At 40.4% G+C, this 25,074-nt stretch overlaps 1 protein-coding gene and 1 non-coding gene across 2 annotated transcripts in view; both read right to left on the bottom strand.

Annotated features, from left to right (window-relative positions):
* Nucleotides 1-25,074, bottom strand: part of LOC122663796 (succinate dehydrogenase subunit 6, mitochondrial-like) — a 48,496-nt gene that overhangs the window by 21,327 nt on the left and 2,095 nt on the right. The window lies entirely within an intron of this gene.
* On the bottom strand, nt 17,142-17,247 carry LOC122666385. The gene has a single exon (XR_006333578.1). It is a non-coding gene; the product is annotated as a small nucleolar RNA R71 (small nucleolar RNA).

Here is a 25,074-nt window from a genome sequence, read left to right as displayed (position 1 = left end):
TTTCGTCGAAATATGGTATTTTTCTGTGGGTGTAAAATGCCAAAATGACTGAGATTTCCGAAATTTTCGAAACAAGATTACCGAAATTACCGAGATTTCCGAAATTTCAGAAACGAGATGACCGAAATATTCGAAATATTGCACGTGACTTTTTCAATATCTCGCGATATATCGTGAGTCCACGATATTTCGTCGATATCTCACGAGATATCGTCGAAATATGGTATTTTTCCATTTCGGATTGGTATCGTATCTCGGACAGCTCGAGATATACGAAATTTGGCGAAATATCGCCAAAATTTCGCGAGATTTTGAACTATGGCTGAGACATCGTATTTAATTGTTGCTTCATCTCTTCAGATAAACCCTTGAATATATCAGCCAGTTGTTGAAGAATGATTTGGTCACTTGTACTTGGTGTACCCATAGCTCTGATACCAAATAATGTAAGACTAGAACCCGAATAGGTCTACACTCCCAGGCAGGATCAAATAGAAAGTCTCCAAAAAACAAGAAAGAGAGCAATGGGAACCAAAATCATATGATGGAACCAAGAGAACAATGGGAAGTAAAAATAAAGGAAACAAGAGAACAATGGAAACTAAAAATAGGGGAAACAAGAGAACAGTGGAAACTCAAATAAGGGAACAATTTCCTTGGTTGAAGTAACCAATAAGAAAAAAAACTACAAATTTGTAACCTATTGAAGCAGCAATGATCTTGATGCGATAATCTTCAAGAAATCGATGTGACAATCAATTGAAAGAAATTTCAGCAGCTTATGGCACTCTTGAACTCGATTTGAACAAAATTAGGGTTTGGATTCAATAATCGATAGAAGGGGATGGGGGAAGAGAATGGCTATCTCATCCTGGACATCTCACCCAACCTATCTTAGGATTTTCACAAAGGCTAAAGCCAATATTTCATTAATCAAATTCGTGTACAATGCTGGCCTCCCTTAAAAACTTATGTAGAAGACTCAAAAATAGACTTAGACACTAAAAAGGAAAAGCCTAACCCTATCATTAACTAATGAGATAATCTAAATTGACTAGGAAAGTGAAATAATAAAGAAAACAGAATCAAAATAGGACTAACTAAACTAATGAAGTAAATCCTGTTTTCTTACTTTCTACCCATATTTTAGGCTCATTAAATTAGCCAATTGCAAAGTAAACCCATGATGTAGTCACCTTAGCCTGGCTGGACCAACATGACCCACCTTGGAGGCCCAAACCGAAGATTGGTCCTAAACCTGTTTTCTGGTCTGGCAAGGGCTGGTAGTTTAGTTTAGGATGCAATATTTGTTTTTGTTTATTTTATTTCATGGGTACAATACGTAGGAGCTTCTTAGGTAGTTTCCTTTCTTTAGCTATGATTTATTTTGGTAGTTTCCTTTTTGAGTTATTTCTATTTTAGTTAGACTTCTATTCCTATGCAAGGCTATTTTCTATTTATTCATTGTAATCGTAGGAGGGCAACAGATTTGAAGATTTGATTATGAGGTTTATTTGTGAAGCTCAGTGTGAGTGTGCTTGAGCGTGAGTTCCCTCCCCCTTTCCCCTCCTTTCTTCTAATTCTTCTATTGTTCTCTCTGTGAAGCCCACCATAGCAGATCACCCTTTGGGTCTGCATTATTTGGTATCAGAGCCAAAGTTCCTACATCCCTCCCTGTCAATCTCTCTCATCCCATTCTTCTCCTCTATCCCCTCTCTTCCCTTACTGTTCTGGAACCAACAGCAGTGGGGAAAAAAAACAAAAGAGAAGTTGAATCAAAACCCCAACCACTTCCTGCAGCAACCCTTTTACCTCTCCCATCACCCATTGAAACCCAGCCTTTTCTCTTCCGATTCCAATTAGCAGAACCACCCTTCGGTTCCAGCAATTGAAAAAAAAAAGAGAACAGAAAACTCTGTTCGACATCCTGTAACCAAAGCCCCACTGCAGCCTCGATTTCCCTTACCAAAAACCCCAACCCATCACCCCTTCTTGATTCCGCCAGAACCAGAAAAAAAAAAAAAACAAGGGGAGCGAGAAGAAGAAGAGAAGAGAGGGCAAAAGACAGAGTACAGAACAAAAAAAATTTACATACCCAGCTTCTGGTGTCCCGACTTCCCGCTGCGTTTTGACACCCTCAAGTGCAGTCACAGTCTTCTCCTTGGAGTCGAAGTCGCACACTGATTCTCTTCAATTCTGCCAAAGGTTCCTTGCTTCCGCCATTTTTGCACTGTTGGAGTAACAGTCCACATCCCAACGGTAAACCCCACCCCACGCCACGATCCTCATTTTGTCCCTTTTCTTTACTTTTTTCCCTAAACTGCCCCCTCTAGTTTAGCATTATTCTGTTATTATCCCTACATTTAAAACCTACTTTTCCATAATACCCCCCTATCTTTTAGTTTATTTAGGTCCTTTTATTGTTCTTTCCAGAATTATCCCTCCTCCATCAACGTGAGGTGTTTTCTTTGTTTCCCACTATTCTGTTGTGCCATTCTTCCTCTAGTTGCCATTATTTACTGTCTTTCCATTACCCTTTTGAGTGTTCTCTTGTTTTCCCTTCACCATGGTAGCCAATAGTGAGGTTCTTCCACAGCTCAACTCCTATAAGGCTGAAACCGATGCCAAATTGGAAACTTACCACTATTGTTACTTCCATTCAGAAAATGATGGAATCTATGCAAGCTTCGATTCACCGACTAGTGACTTTTGAGAAAGGAAAGAGTCCCATGCTATCTGTGGATTCTTCCAACTTCACCACCCCCCCCCCCACCACATTACACACCACCATATGGGGTTGGACAATATGAAGGAGTGGACAAAGCAGCAAGGTTGGAAGTATGGCTTGAACCCCAGGTATTCTCTTTCCTCCTTAAAGTGGTGGGACCCACCTCTAGAAAATCATGTAAAAACCCCTAATGGGCATGTGGGGACAATACCCTGACCTAGGGTCAAACCCCTGTGCAATCCCCCTTTGAATTCATGTTGCTGGAATTCACTGGGCCATGGCACTGGGTGATTTGGCAACGCCCAAAAACATCGCCCAGTGGCTGTTTTCGCACATTTTTAATTATTAAAAATGTGGGGACCACCCCACTTGACCATTGACACCCTCCAGTGATAGAGGGGACTCTGAGGGACCAACTCATATCCCTGGTTCACTGCGGACCCCACCAGAGAGCCCAGAACTGAACAGAATTAGTTCCAAAAATCAGTTTTTAAAAGAGGGACTGAAGGCAAACAGGCCTTAGCTGGCCTTGGCTTATAAATAGGAGGCCTCGGGCTCATTTTAGAGCCCTTGGCAAATCTGAAATCCGAGAGAGGAAGGAGAGGAAAGAAGAGAGAGAAAGGAGAGGAAGAAGAGGAGGAAGAAGGGAGAAGAAAGAGAAGGAGCTGCTGCAGCCCATCTCAGGCTGATCCGAGCTCACCCACAGCCCTATTCAGGTATAGAAACTCCCCCATACCTGCTGTACCTGTTCTTTCCCCATTCTTGCTGTGCTTTGCAACCCTGGGCAGCCCAGACAAGCTAGGGTTTGCCTAGTCTGGCTCCAGATCTGCCATGCATGCATAGAGCATGGGAGATCTGTGAATTTTATCACTTTTCATTAGGCATTTATGCTGCTGCCATGGCCGAAACCTGGTTGTGCCCACCTGCGCTGCCAGATGGCCTATTGGCCAGTGTTTTTGGAACCCTAGGAGCTGGCTAAGGCTGTACAGCCCTAACCCTAGATGGGTTCAACCTCAAACCCCCTTGTTTCAGGTAATTTCAGCTCTCTACAAGGCTGGAACTGAATTCCAAGCCTAACCAAAACCCTGAACACTATTCATTTGGGTTGCTTGGGCAGCCACAGTCAGCCTGACTAGAACCCTGATGGAGAAACCAATTGGACCACGATGTAGACCATCACTGGGGCTACCTAAATCCCTAAACATGCAGAGGATCAGGTGTGAGCCCAACCATGCAAGCCCAGCCTTGGAAACTCAGCCTATATCGATTCTACAGGTAGCATCGCCCAGAGCCAACGCCCAGTGAAGGGAATTTGGCTGGAATGATGGACAGACCTAGGGGATTTCACCCACATACCCCCTGGACACTGTGGGAAGGCTGAATATTACCAAAAAGCCCTTCCTCACATCTGTTCTTATTTAGAAATGATTCGGAACCCTAGTGGGCCCTGCATGTGACTGTACACTGCTGTGCTTGGTCCTACAGCACAGACATGCTTTGGACAGCACCGAGGCCATGTTCTGACCTAGTGGCAGGTACTAGTATTACAAATGACCAATTTGCCTCTGTGCCCTAACACTGGCCATGCACCGGGACATGACCTAAGACCCAGTGTAAGGCCCGGTATTTCCAAATGAGACCAACTAAACCCTGGGTCAACTCAGTAAATTAGGGAAACCCTAGAACCATCAGTGTAGGCTAATGACTGAATAAGACAATGCTTGATTTGTGTCTAGGACCTGATCCCGAGCTCGAGGTCAACAACCAGACAACCGCTGGAACTGAATTTGTGACTGAGTACCTAGAGCCAAGTACTGGTGAGTGAATAATACTATCGTATGTGCAAATGTAATTATGATCTGATGCCAGTTATTAATAATTGAATCATATGAATGCTGTGTTATTTACTTATAATTCAAGTTACTCAAATCACTGCATAATGTCTGTTGTTGATCAACACTGTGAATTCTATATGATGGATGTGATTGCTAGACTAGATGTCGTACTCGGCTTGGAAATGGGGCCTGTGGTAGCCCGTATTATGGGGTACGGTTGACACCGCTGGACTCATACGATGCCATATAGACATGGGGCTAGAGTTTCATCACCCGTGCTACGCACCCTTGCCAGCAGGGGTGAAGGTGCTGGATGCCTGTAGGGACAATTATCAAAGAGTGGAAAAATAAATAAATAAATAAAAGAACACCGGAATGGTGCATAAATAAAAGAACACCGGAATGGTGCATAAGGGAAGAAACGGTTGTCCCCCTGGATAATCACAGAGGGCTGGTCGGGCTAACCTTGGTGAACGAATGCAGGAGCTGACCGGTCCTCTCCGACAACTCAATGGGTGTATCGCGGGAAGGGGTAACCAAGCCCGCACCAGGGATACACGTATTGGGGATTGTAGTAGCACAGACCTGACTTAGTTGTATTACTAGGTGGCTAATAATAAAGAATCTGGACTTGCATATCATGTAGATCATATGAACTGTGGATTGTGATTGCATATGCATGCATGATGGATGTTATTTGCTCACGAACTCGATGGGGCTCACACTCTGTTATATGTTGTTTTCTTCTTAGATGATCCTGCAGGTGGATGCCGCTGTGGCAAGGTGGGCTATCTCGAGGAGGAGAGTTTTGATTGTTATGACAATGTTGGTGTGGACCCCGACGGAGGTCATACCAATTCTGCGTAAGTTCTCGGTGGTCATTGCAGATGAAGACCATTAAAGCGTGCATGTGATGTTTTGACTGGGGACTCCTTTTGGGTTTTCTGGAGTTATCCCCGTTCTGACTTGGTTATTGTAGTTTTCTTTTCCTTTCCTTTTTGGGGTTGAGAATGCTCGCCCTGTATATATTTTTGTATGTAGTACTGTTCTTATTAGCTTTTGTTTCTTTGTTGTGGGTTGTGCGTGCCCGGGAGATGTATCAAACAAGACTTAATATGTATATATTATCACCATTTCCCGTATCGCTATGCTTCCTTTTTACTTTTAAATTGTAGACATCCTGCATTACTCTAATCTTACTTATGGATAAGATGTGGATGTGGTTCCATGATCGTAAGCACTGCTTCTAGATCCGTGGGATTTGGCGGATTGCCGTTACGCAATTCGGGTCACCTACCCAATCCTCCTAGGGGGTGGTTTGGGGTGTGACAGTAGGAGCTTCTTAAGTAGTTTCCTTTCTTTAGCTAATTATTTTAGTAGCTTCCTTTTTGAGTTATTTCTATTTTAGTCAAGCTTCTATTCCTATGCAAGGCTATTTTCTATTTATACATTGTAATCGTAGGAGAGCAACAAATTTGAAGATTTGATTATGAGGTTTATTTGTAAAGCTCAGTGTGAGTGTGCTTAAGCGTGAGTTCCCTCTCCCCTTTCCCCTCCATTTTTCTAATTCTTCTATTGTTCTCTCTGCGAAGCCCACCATAGCAGACCATCCTTTGGGTCTGTATTAACCCATGGGATCAAAGTCCCAATACATATATGACCCAACCCAAAGCTTATTTCCACTAAAATAAGCCCTAAGCCCTACAAAGTCCAAGTGAAAAGGAAAGAAAGAGAAAACAACTTCTACGGTTCTACCATCTATTCTAGTATGATTCTATCTATATTATTTGGTTGTTTATTATATATATGTATTTGATCAAGTTGACATTCATGATAAATCATAATTGTGGATTTTATAAATAAAATTAAATCTGAGATCGTTTGTCTAGCCACATTCATCTTTATTATTGACCTTCCAAAAATATTTTGTCCATGAGGTATTTGATGAAATGCCTGAGCATTCTAAAATGAAGAATGAATTTTAGCCAAACATGTATCTAAACAATGTTCTCATTCTTAATTAAGAATGCATTCTGAGTTTTGATAATGGAGAAGTGCATTCTTAGAATGAGGATGTATACCAAACATAGTCTAAGAGCTCCAGCATCTTGGATGGACAAAGATTCCACTAGGTGGAATTTAGAAGCCTAATTTCAACCCTTCCACAAGCAATCCCACTGGATTTGTTCCATTTTGTTAGTAATCACATAGGCACTCCTAAAAGAGAAAGGAAGTGTATCAGTGTACTAAATAAAGAAGCTTTGATCAATGCAAGTTTGCCACTCGGAAGATGCCCAGGCTGCCAAGCCTTCCTAGCTTCTTTCTGTTCAGTCTAGCACTAGCTCCCACACATTCATCATTTTATAAGTAGCTCCCAAGGACAAACTATATACATTGAAGGAATGAAACCACCTCTCATCAATCAAAGTTCATACTATGATAAAATTTCTCTCCTTGTTCCGAATGAATTCTAGTCCTCATTCCTCACCTTGTTCTATTATGAAGTTCTTTCAAACCTGATCAGTATTTTTTGAATTCGGAACATAGTAGGTTGACTCTTTACCTGGGTGATTGATTTAGCTATTCAAGAACTGAAATTCTAATGACAGAGCCCACAACAACAATCACCCCCTTTTACTGATGTGCAAAAACAACTCCTCCCCAACCCATCAAAATATTTAACCCTGCAATTGCATTCTGTGAAGGTTTTGTTGGTTGCTGATTCATAATTAATTTTTACCATTTTCTATCTCCCAATAACCTTCATGGCATTTCTACGTCCCCGATTTTCTGTAATATACTTCCTCTCAAATTCCTCTTTTCTTAAAATAAAATTTATTTTGAATGTCACAGTTTTTATGCCGAGGCCCTATAACCAACAGGATTCAAGGTTTTGCTATACCTTCCTGCATCACAACTCCATCAAAACCATGTCTAGAAGGAAGCTCCTAAAGTTTTGTTATATCACTATAGCATATCAAGAAGAAACAAAGCATGCAAGAAGCAAAAACACAATATATTCTACTAAAGACTTTCTTTTACAGGATGGCAGATCACTTCTATATCATGGGACACAAAGAAACATAACAACATTTTAAAATCTTGTTTTGATGCCAAAGATCTTTGAATGTTTCAGTAAGGAGGAGTAATATGATTCAGATTGGAGGAATTAAAAGAGAAGGGGTAAGCCTAAAATAACTGGCAGAAATGGTGAAGAAAGACACACATAGCTTAGGACTGGTAACAAATATGGCTTTGAATAGAGTTGATTAGTGAAAAGTCCATGTAGCCGACCCCAATTAGTTGAGGTAAGGCTTAGTTGAGTTTGATTCCAAAAGCATAGTGCAAAGAGGTGCCAGATTTTGCATGCCCAAGCCCAACCTGAGGTGGCATTTCTAACCTATTCAAGGAAACAACCCCCCTCAAAAAAATAAAATAAAAAACCTGAACCTCAGTCCAATGTTGAATAGGAAGTCGGTACGCAGCTACATCTGAAACTTTGTAGATGAGTCCTACATAGGGATGTAAACGGATCGGATTCGGATCGGATACGGATCGGATGTGATCGGAGCCGGATATTCCCTGGTCGAATACGGATACCTCTAAACGGATTCGGATGCGGATCGGATTCGGATTTTCGACCATCCGTTTACATCTCTGCCTTGTGTAACCCGGACCTTCCTCCCCCTAGCGGATACAATTCACTCTCAATCCATATCTCTTAGATCATGATTCTCTTTTCATCATATTCTAGAACTTATTTAATCTTCAAAAACCCTTGAAATCATTATTTACTTAATTTTTTATTATTAAGTATTCGGATTTTTTTTCGGACGGATTTTAATCGGAGTATTCGGATTATTTTCCGGATATCTCTAAACGAATACGGATGCCCCTAAACGAATACGGATGCGAATTCGGATTCGGATTTCGGTTATCCATTTACATCCCTAGTCCTACAGTAGGCTAAATTTTAGCTGACCATCCGTCCAATAGTAACACAGAAGGCACTCCAGATGCAGTTGTCATTTATTAATATTATCTCTTTCAACTAAAATCTCAGTTTTTCAGATTTGACACCATTCAGAATAACCAAGAAATCCAAACTCAACTAGATAACATTGGTAAGCTATTGAAGAAACGAAAAAGGGAGGATGGGAAAGAACTGAAGCTCAGTCCAAGGTTGATAACACAGGCCAATCAAACCAGCCTGCAGGTAATCAATCCACAAAAGAAGGAAGATAGGGAGAGCTAAAGGAGGGATCTAGTAAAATATGAGAGGACAGATCTGATCCCAATCTGATGGCACAGATTCAGTAAGGACTAACATCAAATTTTAGTATCGGAAATTCCAGGTTTGTTGTAGAAAATAAAATAACTTAAAATTAAGAGAGAGAAAGATACCAGATCAGCCAAACCAACAAATCCCAAAAAATTGCCACAAGCACACAATCTCAAAATCAATCCATTCATCAACCTGTGTAAAGGGAGGGTGTACATCTATTTACAGGGAAGAAATAAGAAATCAAGATACTTATTTCATTAGGACTAGACAACTAGCTTATCTTCCAAGCTATGGACTTTAACAAGGAAACCAACTCAGAATATCATTACTAAACAACTTTTATAATTAATTACTAAATAAAATACTAATTTTCGTGCACCCTCTTGACACTTATGTTTTGGGCTTCATGTTTCAGCCTCTTATAATTAAAAAGACCAAAAACTCAAGCCTAAATCAATCCATTAATAAAACCAGGCCTATTTTTTAACCAAGACAGCATTAGTCAATTACAAAGTTAATATGCAGTTGCATCTGAATCAGCATATAATGACCAACTCTGCGACAGTAATACACCTGTCGTTCATTAACATTATCTGTAACTAAAATTTGTAGGTCTTCACATTTGTATATCTTCAGAAAAACCAAGATATATGAAACCCCCCCCCCCCAACTGATCGGGCAGTAATTATGCATTGAATTTCTATTTAACTGTTGGTTCTAATTTAATATCTTTGGTTTAATTAATTCTATTTTGCTATGTAATTGTGATTGCAGGGAGTTACAGGGTCATGCGCATAAAAGATGCTGAATGGAAGGATTTGATGCAATTTAGGCACCGGTCTACCCATGGATCGACTCACATGTGATCAACGGCGAGATGGGAAGAAGTTTCACTAAAGACCCAAGGGCATTGAAGAGATTTCACCTCAAATTAGAAGTATGACCAAGAAATTGGGCAACAAAGGAAAATCAAGCACAAGGGCATGACCGTAATTTCAGAAAATTAAGAAATTTTCAGAAGATACCCGATATTGGGCTCATATTGGCCGAAACATTAATTGGAACAACTTTAATTCTCAGATTGGGTCCATCCAAGACCATAATGAAGAGATATTTTCAAAAAGAGGATTTTGACCAAATTTAGAATTTAGATTGATTTTAGATTTAAATAAAAAAAAATTCTCTCTCCCCTTCCCTAATTCTATCTCTCTCACGACCCTTTTGCTCTCATTCTCTCTCCCAACTTTCTCTCAAGCCTCTCGTCTCTCACGGACTCACTCCCTCACGGACTCTCTCTCTCTCTCTCTCTCTCTCTCTCTCATTTTTTTTTCTCTCCATTTCTCACGCTCTCTTTGGTTTTTCCCTGATATTTCTTTTTAAGAACGGCTGCTCCCTCCTAGAATCCTCTCTCCAACATCCACAACCGAGCACAGTACCACTCACCATCATTCCATCCTTCGTCTCATCGTCTCTTCTTCTTCTTCAAAGGATTTTCTTGGACAGCATTCCGCAAGAAGGCCAGCCTCATCATTGAAGCCGCTCCAGCTCTCTACCTACATATCACGTTCATGGAAGATCACCATTGCTGCCCCCTGTCAGTTAGCCCCATAAGTGGCTAAGTATCTTCTGTCTTTAGGTGTAGATGAAGCATTGAATTTTGTTAATTAAATTTATGGATGATACATTTGATTGCTTGATGCTAAGACTTATAATTTTATTTCATTGAATAGATTTTATTACTAAATCTAGTTTAGGGAATTTGTTTCTGTGATTCATCTTCTCTATTCAAGCAATGGTATTCCTGTGATTGTAATTGAAACCGATGATAGTCTATAACTGACCGAACTAAGCGTGCTAAGCCAAAAACGACAGACGATAGCAATCGGCAAGATAGGTTATAACTAGGTTGATCCCTACTTACCAGTGTTCTATTAGTTCTAATTAGGGTTTATTTTTTATCTCTTAACGACACGATCAAATTTTGGCGCCGTTGCCGGGGAACTGAAGCATGGTTTGCTAAAATTGATTTAGTTGTTTATTTTTCTATTTTGTTTTTTGTTTTAATTTCAGATTTTTATTTTTTTTATTTTTAAAAAAACACAATCAAGATTTTTCTTTTTAATTTCTTCTTTAGTTTAATTTTAGTTCAATCTAAGTTGCTTTTATTTTGCTTTGCAGGCAGCCCAGTTTGCAGAGCAAGGACGAGTGCGTCATTTTCAGCCCAACTTGTTGAACTTGCATTCACCCCCCTTGCACACATTTTTTTTTCACTCTTTTATTTTTTTCTCATCATTGTTAAAGCAGAATTTTATTCTCCCTTCCCCTTAAGATCATATATGTAATTTTCTTTTTATTGGTTATTCATTCTTGGATCATGGTTCAAAATCTCGCGATATTTCGCTAATTTCGTATATCTCGAGCTTACCGAGATTCGAAATCAGGTCGAAATGAAAAAATACCATATTTCGTCGATATCTCGATATCTCACGAGATATCGACGAAATATGGTATTTTGGCTTAAAGTGTCACGTGAAGGGGGGCTTTAATACAATATTTCGCAGATTTCAGTCCATATTTCAATCGAGAGCTACATTTGCTAAGGAATTTCAGTCTTTTGCCTATTCTTCCACTCTTCCAAGCTCTCATCCAACACTCTAGCCATTGTTCAAGCACATTGTTGTCGGATTTTAGCCGGTAAACTCATCGGAGGGTCATCTAAGCTCATCATCCAAGCCTTTTTCCACTATTTAAGGTAAATTCTATTTTTTTAAAACTATTTTTTTGAAAAGACTATGTACAAATTTTGTTGGATGGTAATGATATTAATATATGTTAGACATCGGAGGCCGATCTATAGCCTCACGGTGTCGAAATTTTTTTTCCATATGTATTTTTTTTTTTTAATTTTCTGGTTTTAATAATTCATTTTTCTACAATTAAAATAGGAAATAATTAGGGGTAATATGACTTAGATGGTAATGAATTAAATATATGTTAGACACCAATGGCCGATCTACAGTTTCACAGTGTCGGATTTATTTTTCTGCTCTTAAATAATTATTTTAATTTTCAGAAATTAAGAAAAATATATAAAAAATAAAAAAAAACAGAAATAAATATGGAAAAATATGAGTTTTAAGTTTAAAAAATAATGAAAAAATATGAAAGTTATTTCTATATGTTTTGAAATGCAATGCATGTATATTATGTTTACTAATTTTTGGTTTTGTTGTGTTAGGTCAATACTTATATTAACATTATATATAAAAAATTGGTTTTAATTATGTGAAAAATATAAGGGTTAGAGGAAAACTATTAAATAACTATACAAGTGTATTAGTAATCTAAAAGTGTCAATTGAAGTGCATCTACATTAAGTTTTTTAATTATTTGTGTTACTTACATTGTAGTAAACAAGTATCATTATGGCGGATCGTGATAGACATCGTGCGAAAGGCAAGCAAAAGGTGGGGGAAAGTAGTCAACAAAGGGGGCGGAGGGAACAAAGAGAACAGAGGAAACAAGAGAGACCTGCCAGCCAGCATAGGGGTGACATTGCATGGTTACATGGCACTCCCATTGATGGGGATAAGAGAAAATCTATATGTAACTATTGTCACATGCAATTTATGGGAGGTGGGTCCAGTAAACTAAAACAACATCTGACTGGAGGATCTAAAGATGTTGTAGGTTGTCATATGGTCCCTACTGAAGTAGCCAGGGAGATTGGTGATAGTTTGAGGGGAAAGAAGAAGAGGAAGGCTGATAAGCAAAGGATAAGAGAACAACTTGAGGATACAGTGAGGAGTTCGATGGGAGGAGGAAGACAATACAATGATGATGATGATGATGATGATGATGATGAGGACATTGCAGTACCTGATGACATACAAATAGCAGAGGAGGCTAGGGATTTTAGGCAGACTGTTTCAAGGAGTAGAGTAAGTTTTCAAGATGATCAGCAGAGACAAAGAGTAGGGGGTAGTGGAGGAGCTGGCAGTTCTGGAGGTCCTAGATCTTTGAATCCTTTTAAAAGATCACAAAGTGTGAGGGCAGCCCCAACACCTCTATCAGTACCAATACCACCATCAACATCTGATCCTAAATTGCATAAGAAGAAAGGAAGCAGTCAACCCAGAATCAAAGGAGCATGGAAGGGGATGAAGGGATTGGTTAAAGAATCAATAGCTATGTGGATGCTATACCATACCATCCCAGCAAACACTGCACAAGGCCCCCATTATGATACCATGATAGATACCATTGCAGAGGCTGACCCAGGATTCAAGGGTCCCATCCCATATGAAGTAATGAATGTTTATCTACCTCAACAAAAGAGTGAGATTGATGAGTACATTAGTGAGATGAGGAATATGTGGGAGACATATGGGGTGACTATAATGGCAGATGGATGGACTGGACCTACAAGAAAGTCCATCATCAATTTCATGGTTTATTGTGATGGGAGGACAGTGTTCCTCAAATCTGTGGATGCATCCAAAGAGATAAAGGATGCAAAATATATTTACAAATTGTTAAAGGAAGTAGTGGAAAAAGATGTGGGTATTGAGAATGTTGTCCAGATTGTAACGGACAATAGAAGTAACTTCAAGCTGGCCGGTGAGAAGATGATGAACAATAGTAAGTATTGGCTCTTCTGGACTCCTTGTGCAGCCCATTGCATTGACTTAATGCTAAAAGATATGGGAAAGTTAAAGTTGGTGAAGACTGTGGTTGAAAGTGCAAGACAAGTCACCAACTTTGTATACAACCACTCCTATGCACTCAATCTATTGAGGGAAAAATGTAGGGGCGACTTAGTTAGGCCTGGCATCACAAGATTTGCCACCAACTACATTGCCCTCAAAAGCATTGAGACAAAGAAGGTCGGGCTGAGAAGCATGTTTGCTTCTGAGGAGTGGTTTGAATGGAGGGGTTCCAAGACTGCAAATGGGAGGGAAGCACAAGCAACAATGTCATCTGAGGACTTCTGGACCAAAATAAGCAAAGTGGTGAAAGTTTTGGAACCAGTAGTTAAAGTTCTACATGTTGCTGACTCCGCTCTGAAGGGCCCAACGATGCCAGTCCTATATGCTACAATAGACTTGATAAAAGATAATATCTATAGTGTGGCTCCTCGCAGTAGCAAACACTTCTTAGATATCATAAATGCTCGCTGGGAGAATCAACTTATGCATCCACTGCACAAGGCTGATGAGTAAATTTGTTTTATGTTTACTAATTCATAGTATTATTATTTACTAATTACCTATGCATTTGACAATACCTCTATTCTATATGTCATATTTCAACATACTACTTGAACCCTAATTATCAATATAACAATAGGCTTGGGTTGGAAACTCAACTTATTGATGCTGTGAAACAAATAGTGAAGAAGTTGGAGCCAGATGGTGCACTACAAGCAATTTGCAACAATGAGGTGAGTTCATTTGGAAACTCAACTTATTGATGCTTTCAAATAAGTAGTGAAGAAGTACTTACTAATTTCCACATGGGTGTAGATCAAGGTATTTAGGGATGCATTGGGAAGTTTTGGAACTGAGGCTGCGATACAAGGCAGAGCACGTGGTGATGCTAGTAATTCTTTTAAGTTTTAAATTACATATGTATTGAAATTTGAAAGTTGAAACAACATTTGACACGTCTTTTTTGTTGTAAACTTGTAATGCAGCTGAATGGTGGGTGTTGTATGGGGAATCGGCTGAAAACTTAAGAAGAATAGCAATTAAAGTCTTTGCCCAAACATGTTCTGCATCTGGTTGTGAGAGGAACTGGAGTACCTTTGCACTCATCCACTCCAAGAGGCGCAACAGATTGGGGTCTCAACGTTTATCTGACATAGTGTATGTGCACTACAACTTGAGGCTGAAACTGCAACACATACGCATGGGACATGAGGGACAGAGGGGCACCATTGATCTAGCTGACATCTTTCAAGTTGACTCAGACGATGAGGACCCTATTGTGGATTGGGTGAGGGATAGAGGTGAGCCAGTGTTGGATGAGGAGGAAGGTAGGCCCGACCCCATGATAGCTTCTGAGATTGGTGCTGATGTGGACGAGTATATGGCTGACGAGGGTCAGATACATACAAGGGAAGCCTCACCCATACCATTCCAGCCCACTGGTGGCAATGTTGCTGATGATGAAGACTGATCTAAGTCCTCAAATGATGATGATAGTGATGCTGGTGGTGGTGATGCTGATGCTGGTGGTGGTAATGCTGGTGGTGGTGATGTTGGTGGTGGTGATGCTGGTGAAGAATTTGACGACATGCGAGAGCGTTATGTGATAGGCCAGGAGGCCCAGGATACGGCACCTGTAGAGCCACTCCGATTCACTGGAGAGACACAGTTTGATCATGCCACACAAGATACGGACCACGGAGCACGTGCCCCCGCACCCCCACCCTTAAGAGGCCCCCTACATACATACAACAGGAAGCGTAGGGGTCGACAAACACAGTTGCAACCTGATCACATGGACATTGATAACCTATCTAGCTCTGTTGGTGGTTTGAGTATGGGTGATAGGGAGGGAGGACCAACTGGACATTGGTGTGCCCCATCTTTTGACGCACATACCACCCCATTGGCATCGGATTATGGTGCATCACAACCTTACGGTGGATATGGATATGGATCATCATCATATGGGCAGTTTAGTGGGGTAGGGGACTATGACTACTAGTCCCAGTCCCAGGGACATACTGGATCATCTTTTGTAGATAACATCTTTGCATACCCTAGCAGACCTAGCTACCAACCTCACCAGCCATACATGCAGCCAATGCCATCGCCTCTTGCGCCGGCGCCAACATCATATCACAGTGGATCATCTTCTTCACGGACTGGATCGATTGGTAACCCTAGCTTATATCCTAGGATAGGTTACCTACAGTATGTTGATGATTCCATTTACGTGACACTTGTAGATGACTACACTCGTTTCTTCTCCGATTCTATACCGTGGTCCACATATGTCCTTCAAACAGAGAGCAATGGACGTCGACTCCAGCAAAACATGAGTGGGATTGATCCAGGGAGGAACAGCAACTACTATTAGCAGTTTAGCACTTGTAATTTGTAACTTAAGTTGTGATTTCATTGATCTATGAACTTGTGAGTTGTGAGTTGTGACTTGCGAGTTGCGAGTTGTGAGTCTTGTGACTTACTAACTTTGACACTTAGTGTATTGCCTTTAAGGCTTTAAGCGAGTTATTGAATATTATGGAGTTTATGAGAATCATGGTACTCATCAATGTGTATTGGCTTTAACTTGATATGTGATGAAGTTAAATACTTTTATTAAATATTAACTGCCTAATCTGTGTATTTAACTATTTATACATTAGGGTCGGCGACCGTATGTCAATCAAGGGTGCAAGCCCAAAACACCAATTTGAATTCACATTTTTACAATTTTACAGTTTAAATGTGTTTATTAAGCTTAAATAAGGTTGTCCATGAAGTTTCATGCCTAGATATGGCTAAATACCCCCCGAGATGGACCCCTGAAATATTGTAGAAAAAATGCAATATTTCGGTCATATTTCGCGATATTTCGGGTATCTCGGATATCTCGGTAGGCCCGAGATACCGAGATATCACGAAATATTAAACCTTGTCTTGGATGCGGCAAAGTTCAAGTGAGGATCGATCTTCATTGGAGCTAGGCGTTTCAGGTATATACCCTATCTCTTCTATTTGATTTGCTTAGTTTAATTTTATGATGTCTTCCCATCTTGGTTGTGAGTCTTTTTGTCGTTAGTTTTTTTTATAGTTTTTAGTTTAGTTGATGCTTGGTCATTGTTCCAATCATCCTACATTGACCGATTTAGACCTTGAAATTGAGAGAGCTTTGCGTTTAATTCGGAAAAATAAAAGAATGGGAGAGAACGAACCAAACCACCGCCCATTGAGTGAGCACTTCACTCCCTCGACCTATACGTCGACTTCATGCATTAGGGTTCCTGCTGTTCAGGCAGCCCAATGTAAGATTAAGTTCAGTGTTATTCAGATGGTCCCATATTTTTATGGACTTAACAATGAGGAACCCTACAAACATCTGGATGAGTTTTTAGAGATATGCTCAACTGTTAAAATCCAGAATTTTTCTGAAGATGCTCTGAAGTTGATCTTGTTCCCATTTTCCCTCAAGGATAAAGCTAAACAATGGCTCAATTCCTTGAATCCTATAGTGATCACTACTTGGGCGTAGATGCAACAAGAGTTTCTGAAAAAGTATTCCCCCATAGGTCGAACCAATCAGATCAGGCGAGCCATCACTAGCTTTTCGCAAATTGATGGTGAGCAATTTCATGAGACCTGGGAAAAACTTAAGGACCTGATTAGAAAGTGTCCCCATCATGCTGTACCTAAGTGGCAGTTAGTTCAATGCTTTTATAATGGACTGACTGATAGATATAGACAAATGGTGGATGCTTCTTGTGGAGGTACATTCATGCATAAGAGTGAGACTGAGGCTTGGCAATTGTTTAAGACCCTGAGTGAGAATTTATTGCATCATGTGTCGGCCTCTAGGACTGAAATTCCCATGCCTGGACCCCAAAGAACAGGTGGCCTCTATGAGGTAGGTCAATCTGTAGCCATAAACACCAAAGTGGACATGCTCTCTCAAAAGTTAGATCGTTTGTTATCTATAGGGCAGATTCCTAAGCCAACAAATTCTCCTCAAACCTTTCAGGATGTGTGCACTCTTTGCGCCAATCCTTCTCATTATATGAGTGAGTGTCCCTTAGCTGGGCAATTCCCTGAATATGTTCAAGAACAAGCCCAAGCTGCACAGAGTTTCTCTAAACCGGGTAATGATCCATTCTCTAATACTTATAACCCTGGTTGGAGGAACCACCCAAACTTTGGTTGGAAACAACTTAATGGATTCCAGGCCCCACCCTATAGGCAGAATTTTTCCTATCAACAGAATGCCTATAGAGAGCCGCAACAACCACTTCCTCCCAAGGTACTAAAACTCGGGTCTCGGTACCAACTCGGCTCTTGGAAAAACCGAGACGAGTCGAGATCTCGCCGAGTTGGTGCATTTTTTTTTTTCAACTCGAAGCCTCAACTTTGGATCAACTCGAGATCTGGACCCGAGATCCGAGATCTTGCGAGATCTCACCGAGATATGTCGAGTTTTGGCAAGTTAGGTAAGGTATTTAAGTGGTAGGTGGATTAAAAAAAGGGTCGAAACCGAGATCCGAGATCTCGCTGAGATATTGCACTTTTGAGACTCGTAGGCAGTCTCGTCTCGGCTTTTCCAAAAACCGAGAAACTCGGCGAGATCTCGATCTATGCTTCCTCCACCACCTATGAGTTCATCATTAGAGGAAAAGGTGATGCGTGCCTTGAATGGGTTGGACCAGAACACTCAGATCTTACACTCCCATACTCAATCTCTCACTAAGTTAGAAACTCAATTAGGTCAGTTAGCTGAGGCCACAAGTAGGAGAGAACAAGGTCAACTACCAAGTCAAGTGGTAGGAAATCCTCACAGTCAGCCTAGTAACCGAGTTTTCCATGAATAAGCTAAGGCAGTCATGACTTTAAGGAGTGGCCGAGTATTGGGAACCCTTGAACAGAGTTCCCCTGCAGAGAATTCTGAGAAAGAGGTGAGTCCAGAACCCAGTCCTAAAGCTTCCCAAGCTTCCAAGGACCATGAGATTGAACAAGTTGGGGAGGGTAACAACCCTGATGTTTACATGCCTAGAGCCCCTTTTCCCATTTGTTTAGAATCTCCATCTTCTTCTGCATTTGGCAAGAAGGGTGCAAGAATGGAAGAGATGATCGAATTGTTCAAACAAGTCCAGATCAACCTCTCCCTTCTAAATGCCATCAAATAAGTTCCAGCTTATGCTAAGTTCTTGAAGGACTTATGCACTCAAAAGCGTAAGCTGAAGACCCACATTCCTAAGGCTATCCATCTTACTGAGTAAGTTAGTGCAGTCCTGTCTAATCAACTTCCCCCTAAGCTTAAAGATCCAGGGGCCCCTCTTATATCTTGCACCATTGGCAACCTTCTTGCCATTGAGCGAGCGCTTTTTGATCTAGGGGCGAGTGTTAATATTTTACCTGGCTTAGTTTATGATCATTTTGGGTTTGGAGAATTGAAGCCTACACAGGTTATTCTCCAACTTGCTGACCATTCCATTAAAGTGCCTCGAGGTTTCATTGAGGATGTGTTGGTTAAAGTAGGTGAGCTCTATTTCCCTATGGATTTCCTAGTCCTTAACATGGAAACACATACTAATGGGAAACCTCAGTCGATTATCTTAGGACGTCCATTCTTGGCTACTGCCAATGCTTGCATCAACTGTAGATCAGGTGCAATGGATATTTCCTTTAGTAATAAGAAGCTCCGATTGAACATCTTCAATGCTTCTTTAGAGCCCTAACGTGAGGAAGAATGCTTCTCCGTTGATGTTATAGATGAGGTAGTAGCAAAGTGCACACCGTTGACATTCGCAGATGACCCAATGCAGCAGTATCTAACCTTCTCTGGAGGTGATGATTTTTATATTGATGCGTATACTGTTGAGGTCAATGCATTATTAGATGCCCATACTCCTGACCGTCCTTCGTGGACTGCAAGTATGAGTCACTTCCTCCCCTGGCTGAGAAGCCACCATTGAGTTCTATTGAGTCCCCACAATAGTTGTCATGGCGTCGCCATATCGACACCATGGCGCCGCCATGGCGTCATATCGCTGGAGAAGTGGGCATATCGACCACCGATATGGATGATATAAGAATATCGATCGATATGGCCTCCATGTCATCGCCAGGCGCCTCCATGGACGCCATACCACCCATATGACCGTATCGAGCAACATGGTTGTTTCAAATTATAAAACTTAATTTTTTAACAATAAATTTTTTTAACCATTTTTTATTTTAATGCTTTTTCCTCAACATAAAAAAACATTAAAAAAACATCAAACAGAAAACACTAATACACTATTGACTAATACACAATCATACATTCACATCAGCAATTTATTTTTTATTTAGATGGGTTGTTTATTAGCTTTATTCACTCAATATAAATTACGTTCTTGTAATTGTTTTTTTGTTTTGTTACTTTTGTAGTCACTTTCATATGAATCATATCTCAACTCTCATGATTTTTCAACTTTATTATCAGCAAGACTATTGCTATCAATTATTTGATAATCCATGATTTCATATACACTAATGGATATTACACTTTCATGAATTAAACCATAGTACATCAGTAGTACACTTTCATGTTAATTTTTTATGCTATAGGGTATATATTATAGCATACTAAATGACATTAAAAATAAAGAAAAAAAAAAAAAAACATGGTCGATATGATTGCCATGGCGGGCGACATATCGATATATAGACATTACACCCCTCCACCGACTTGGATCGCCGTGACGACGTGACAACTATGGTCCCCACCGGTGTTGGAATTGAAACCATTGCCTGATTCATTGAAATGTGCTTTCTTAGGATTGAATGAGACGCTACCAGTCATCATTGCTTCCAACTTGACATCTGATCAAGAAAGCAAACTGTTGGGTATTCTCAAAGAACATAAGGCTGCCATCGGGTGGTCCGTGGCTGATTTGAAGGGTATTAGCCCATCAATTTGTATGCATCGTATCTACTGTGATGGTTGGGCTAAACCTTTCCAGGATGCGCAAGGAGATTGAATCCTAACATGCGCAAAGTTGTCAAGAAAGAGGTGGTGAAATGGTTAGATGCAGGCATTATTTACCCCATCTCTGACAGCAAGTGGGGGAGTCCCACTCAGGTTGTGCCTAAGAAATTGGGCATCACTGTCGTTGAGAACGACCATGGTGACAAGGTCCCTACTCGTATAACCACAGGTTGGCGGGTATGCATTGATTATAGGAAATTGAACGCTGTCACCCGTAAGGACCACTTCCCTCTCCCTTTCATAGACCAAATACTTGAGAAATTAGCAGGCCAAAGCCATTATTGTTTCCTAGATGGCTATTCAGGTTATAATCAGGTGTTTGTGTGCCCAGAGAACTAAGAGAAAACCACTTTCACATACCCCTATGGTACATTAGCTTTTAGGCGGATGACCTTTGGTTTGTGTAATGTACCCGCCACCTTCCAGAGATGCATCATGTCTATCTTTTCTGACATGGAAGGGGAGTTTCTCGAAGTCTTCATAGATGATTTCTCTATATTTGGCTCTTCCTTTGATGATTGTCTCTCCAAGTTGACTAAAGTTTTGAAACGTTGTATAGAGACAAATCTGATTTTAAGTTGGGAAAAGAGCCATTTCATGGTTCAACAAGGGATTGTGCTTGGTCACATTGTGTCTCAACGTGGGATAGAGGTTGATAGGGCTAAAGTTGATTTGATTGCCAACCTCCCACCCCCCACTTCTGTTCGGCAGGTCCGTTCCTTTCTAGGCCATGCTGGCTTTTATAGGCGGTTCATTAAAGACTTCAGCTATATATCCAAACCCTTGTGCAACCTGCTTGCCAAGGATGCACATTTTGTCTTTGATGATGCCTGCCTCCAAGCCTTCAATACCCTTAGAGCTTTATTATCTACAGCACCCATAATCCAGCCAACGGATTGGTCGCTGCCATTTGATATTATGTGTGCTGCATCTGATTATGCGGTTGGAGCTGTGTTAGGACAGAGAATCGATAAGAAATCCATTGTCATATATTATGCTAGTAAGACCTTCTCAGAAGCTCAATTGAATTATACCACGACTGAGAAAGAGTTGCTAGCTGTAGTGTTTGCTCTTGATAAATTCTGGTCTTATCTCTTAGGATCTAAGGTTGTGGTGTATTCTGATTATGCTGCTCTTAGGCATTTAATTGTCAAGAAAGACACCAAACCTAGATTGATTAGATGGATTCTTCTGTTGTAAGAGTTTGATTTAAAAATTCGGGACAAGAAAGGTTCCAAAAATGTGGTAGCAGATCATCTGTCTAGGATCTTAGTTGAGTCTCCCTCCACCACTGAGTTAGTTAGAGAATCCTTCCCTGATGAGCTATTGTTTGCGGTTTCTTATACTCCCTTCTCCTTGATTTGCACATATTGTGAACTACCTGGCTGTTGGGAAGCTTCCTCACGGTTAAAGTAAGCAAGAGAAAGATAGATTCTTCTCACAGCTGAAGTTCTATTATTGAGAGGACCCGGAATTGTTCAAGTGCTGTCCTGACCAAGTCATTCGTCGCTGTGTCCCCGAGAGTGAGTTTCATAGTATCCTTACCTTTTGTCACACTCTTGCATGTGGAGGGCATTTTAGTGGCAAGAAAACTGCTGCCAAGGTTTTATAGAGTGGTTTCTTTTGGTTGGAGTAAGCATGAGAAAGATAGATTCTTCTCACAGCTGAAGTTCTATTATTGGGAGGACTTGGAATTGTTCAAGTACTGTCCTGACCAAGTCATTCATCGATGTGTCCCCAAGAGTGAGTTTCATAGTATCCTTACCTTTTGTCACACTCTTGCATGTGGAGGGCATTTTAGTGGCAAGAAAACTGCTGCCAAGGTTTTACAGAGTGGTTTCTTTTGGCCTACTATTTTTAGAGATGCCCATGAGTTTTGCCGCAATTGTGCCCAGTGTCAGAAAGTCAAAAATATGTCTCGTACAGATATGATGCCCCTTAAACCTATTCTAGTTGTTGAGATCTTTGATGTGTGGGGTATAGATTTCATGGGACCTTTTCCTTCGTCTTTCGACCTTGAGTATATTTTGGTTGCGGTAGACTATGTGTCTAAGTGGGTTGAGGCATTGGCCACTCGAACCAATGATCACAAGGTGGTGGCTAAGTTTGTACAGAGCCATATTTTCAATCGCTTTGGATTTCCACGTGCCATCATTAGTGATGGTGGCTCTCATTTTAAGCACTAGATTTTTGGGGCTTTACTGCGGAAGTATTCTATTACTCATAAGGTTGCCACGCCTTATCATCCGCAGACCAGTGGTCAAGTAGAGGTGTCCAATATGGAGATCAAGCGGATTCTTGAGAAAACAGTTAGGCCGGATAGGAAAGATTGGTCGTTGAGACTCGATGACGCATTATGGGCCTACCGTACTGCTTATAAGAGTCCCATTGGCATGTCCCCATACCGGTTGGTATTTGGGAAAGCTTGTAACTTACCTGTCGAGTTGGAACACCGTGCTTTGTGGGCCATTAAACAGTTTAATTTTGATATGGTCAAAGCTGGTTCCACCCGTCGTCTTCAACTCTTAGAGTTGGAAGAGATGCGTAATGATGCGTATGAGAGCACACATATTTATAAGGCTAGGACAAAGGCTTTTCATGATAAACATTCTTAAGTCTTTTGAGGTTAACCAAAAAGTTTGGCTTTTCAATTCCAAATTACACCTCTTTCCTGGTAAGCTTCGTTCTCGATGGGATGGTCTCTTGGCTGTCACCCAAGTGTCACCCCATAGTGCTATTACCATTCAAAATCCGCAAATAAGGCACACTTCTACAGTTAATGGGCAGCGTCTGAAGCCCTATGTGGATGGTATTACAGATGGGCAGGTCATTGAGTCTGTTGATTTGATTGACCCAATTTATGAGTTTTCTTGAGCCCCCACTCTTTGTCTGGCTGAAGACAGTAAACTTAGCGCTTGTGGGAGGCAACCTACCATTTTACTTCGGTTTTTGTTTTTCTTAGTTTTTCAGGTAGACAGTAGATAGCCATGGCAGGTGCGGGTTGATGGTCGTAGCGCTCCACTTCACAAGGTTGTATTGCTCCTTCCCTTTGTTTTTATTTGTTTCCCATTATTTTATATTGTCATATTCTTTTGCATGCCATTGGGGACAATGTCATTTAAGTTGGGGAGGGCACAACTTTGAACTCTCATCTTTATTGCGAATTCATGCTAAAATTTTGTTCCAATCTAGAACATTCAATGTCGTTATCAGGAGTTATAACAGGTGATTCTAGAGTTTGTTGATGTTTTTACCAGTTATTTAAACTTAGAACATTATTTCTCTTCCATTGTTGATTAAATTTTTGCTTGAGATATGAATTTTCATCTTTAGTGAATGTTTATGATGATTCATGTGTAACTATGCAAGCCTTTGCAGTTGAGAATTTTCCAAAATCATGCATTTATGACTTCCTCCTTAGTAACCGGGCCTCTTTGTCACAAGCATTGAGTTTCGTGTCAAACAGTTCGAATGTCTATAAAAGATAAAAAATTTCCTACTCAATAACCGGGTGTCTTTGTCACAAACATTGAGCTTCTCCTAAAACGGTTGGAAAGTTGAAAAAAAAAAGTTTCCAGTCTTGACTTGTAACCTATTTGGGTTGAGTAAATCTGAGGGGTGTTTTTACACCTAATTCCTTAAAGCTCTCTAGCTTGAGAGTAATTGACCCAAAGCTCGCTACATAATCCATCTAGAAAGCTTAAGGGGTCAGGACATTGCACGGATAGAAGTTAAAAAAAAAAAAAAAGTAAAAAAAATAAAGCATGATAATAAATAGTGGGCTTGTGTAACACTTGGACATTATAACATAGCTTAAGATGAGTGATTTTGAATGCATGAGTAGGAGTTGGCTACCTTGGAAGAGTTTCTTGTCCTTTGTTTAGATTTTTGTTGGATTTTATTGACATGCTTAAGGGTCCTTGCTAGTGATTCATTGATGATGATTTTACTTGCTTCTAAGTGGTTAAATTAAGCTGAATGAGTGATTCCCAGAGTAGATTTTATTTTCTTTCACTCGAGGACGAACAAAAGTGCAAGTTGGGGAATGTGATCGGGCTATAATTATGCATTGAATTTCTATTTAATTGTTGGTTCTAATTTAATATCTTTGGTTTAATTAATTTTATTTTGCTATGTAATTGTGATTGCAGGGTGTTACAGGGTCATGCGCATAAAAGATGCTGAATGGAAGGATTTAATGCAATTTAGGCACCGGTCTACCCATGGATCGACTCACATGTGATCAAGGGCGAGATGGAAAGAAGTTCCACTGAAGACCCAAGGGCATTGAAGAGATTTCACCTCAAATTAAAAGTATGACCAAGAAATTGGACAACAAAGGAAAATCAAGCACAAGGGCATAACCGTAATTTCAAAAAATTAAAAAATTTTCTGAAGATATCCGATATTGGGCTCATATCGTCCAGAACATTAATTGAAACAACTTTAATTCTCAAATTGGGTCCATCCAAGACCAGAATGAAGAGAAATTT

This window comes from Telopea speciosissima, chromosome 6, assembly GCF_018873765.1.
Source record: "Telopea speciosissima isolate NSW1024214 ecotype Mountain lineage chromosome 6, Tspe_v1, whole genome shotgun sequence".
NCBI classification, from domain to species: Eukaryota; Viridiplantae; Streptophyta; class Magnoliopsida; order Proteales; family Proteaceae; genus Telopea; species Telopea speciosissima.
Note: the sequence above shows the minus strand (reverse complement) of the source record. Positions and strands in the feature narration are given on the sequence as shown.